Source organism: Halichoerus grypus, chromosome 11 (genome assembly GCF_964656455.1).
Source record: "Halichoerus grypus chromosome 11, mHalGry1.hap1.1, whole genome shotgun sequence".
NCBI lineage: Eukaryota > Metazoa > Chordata > Mammalia > Carnivora > Phocidae > Halichoerus > Halichoerus grypus.
In genome coordinates, this window is record NC_135722.1 from 81657803 (window position 1) to 81660230 (window position 2428).

General features: G+C 38.6%; 1 pseudogene; it reads left to right on the forward strand.

Annotated features, from left to right (window-relative positions):
• The first annotated feature begins 1141 nt into the window (after positions 1-1141).
• LOC118549046 (ferritin heavy chain pseudogene) lies at positions 1142-1828 on the forward strand (annotated as a pseudogene).
• Positions 1829-2428: the final 600 nt, after the last annotated feature.

Here is a 2428-nt window from a genome sequence, read left to right on the forward strand (position 1 = left end):
GGGACAGAGGGAGAGGGAGAGAGAATCTCAAACAGACTCTACATTGAGCCTGGAGCCCAATTTGCAGTTCCATCTCATGACCCTGAGATCAAGACCTGAGCTGAAATCAAGAGTTGGACGCTTAACTGACTGAGCCACCAAGGTGGCCCTCACTATGGTTTTTTCATATGGAAAAAGTTTCTTTCAAATCCTAGTTTTCAGAGTATTTTCATCATAAAACAGTGTGTGATGTTTTCAAATGTTTTTTCTCTATCAATTGAGAAGATCATGTGTTTTTATCCTTCATTCTATTAATATGATATATTAGACTGATTAATTTCTTATGTTGAACAACTATTATATCCCTAGGAAAAATCCCACTTGGTCATTGTACATAATTTTTTAAAGATATTGTTGGTTTTGGTTTGCTACTCTTTTGTTGACTACATTTACATCTATACTAATGAGGAATCTTGTTATGTAGTTTTATTTTCTTGTATCTTTGTGTGGCTTTGGTATCAGGGTAATATTGGCCTCATAGAATGAGTTAGATAATGTTCCTTTCTCTTTCATTCTTGTCATTCAAGTCTACTAAAAGCGAACTCTCTGAACTTTTTTTCTGAGAATGTCTTAATTTCACTATCAGCTTTGAAGTATAATTCTGTTAAACATAGACATAAACATAAACATATTAGTTAGCTTTTTTATTTGGCCCATTTAAAATGTTATATCATTCTTTCTGATCCTCTTGGTTTCTGATGAATAATGAGCTGTTAATCTTATTGAGGAACCTGTGTTCATAAGTATCTTCTTTTTGCTCTTATGATTCTTTCTCCTTTGCTTTCAACAATTTGATAATAAAATGTCTCAGTGTAGATATCTTTGTGTTTATATTTATTTGGTTTCATTGAGCTTCTTGAGTGTAGATTTGTGTATTTTATCAAATTTGAGAAGTTTTTTTAAAAAACTTTCTTTCTTTAAATATTCTTTCTGCGACAGCCTCTGCCGAGAGTTGCCGCGGTTTCCTGCCTCAACAGTGTGTGGACGGAACCCGGCGCTACGCCCCCACCCCGACAGGCCATTCAGAGCCAGCCCTCCGCAATCTCCTCATAGCGCCCTGGGACCGCTCCAAGGCCCCCAGCTCCAGCACCGCACAGCCGCAGCTCGCCAGCGGCTCTTCTCAGCCGCTGCCATGACGACCGCGTCCCCCTCGCAAGTGAGCCAGAACTACCACCAGGACTCGGAGGCCACCATCAACCGCCAGATCGACCTGGAGGTCTATGCTTCCTAGGTCTACCTGTACATGTCTTACTACTTTGACCGATGATGTGGCTTTGAAGAACTTTGCCAAATATTTTCTTCACCAATCTCATGAGGAGAGGGAACATGCTGAGAAACTGATGAAGCTGCAGAACCAATGAGGTGGCCGAATCTTCCTTCAGGATATCAAGAAACCAGACCGTGATGATTGGGAAAACCGGCTGAATGCAATGGAGTGTGCATTACACTTGGAAAAGAGCGTGAATCAGTCACTACTGGAACTGCACAAACTGGCCACTGATAAAAATGACCCCCGTTTGTGTGACTTCATTGAGACGCCTTACCTGAATGAGCAGGTGAAATCCATCCCAGAATTGGGTGACCACTTAACCAACCTGCACAAGATGGGGGCTCCCGAATCTGGCATGGCAGAGTATCTCTTTGACAAGCACACCTTGGGAAACAGTGATAGTGAGAGCTAAGCCTTAGGCTGTCTTCCCATAGCCACAAGGGTGACTTCCTTGGTCACTGAGGCAGTGCATGCATGTTGGGGTTACCTTTACCTTTTCTTTAAGTTGTACCAAAACATCCCCACTTAACTTCTTTCATTTGTACCGTTCTTCAAATAAAGTAATTTGGTACCCCCAAAAATAAAAAATTAAATAAATAAATAAATAAATAAATAAATAAATAAATAAATAAATAAAATATTTTTTCTGCTTCTTTCTCTTTTTTCTCCTTCTGGGACAACCATTATGTACATTTTGGTACACCTTATGGTTTCCCATAGGTCTTGTAGACAGACTTTTTCTTTTTCTTTTTTTTTCCTTTTCCTTTCTACTCAGACTGGATAGTTTCAATTGACTCATCTTCAACTTTGTAGAACTTTTTTCTTCTGGCTGATCAAATTTGCTATTTAAACTTTCTATTGTGTTTTTCATTCCAGTTATTGTATATTTCTGTTTCAGAATTAGTTTGGTTATTGTTCACAATCTCTATCTCTTCATTGACATTCTCTATTTGTTTCTAGATCATTTTCCTAGTTTTCTTTAGTTTTTTGTCCATGATATCTCCTTTATTCATTGAGTATATTTAAGACAGTTGATTTAAAGTCTTTGTCAAGTGAGCCAATATGTATGCTTCCTCAGTGATAATTACAGTTAATTTCTTCCATGAGGGGACTGTAGAG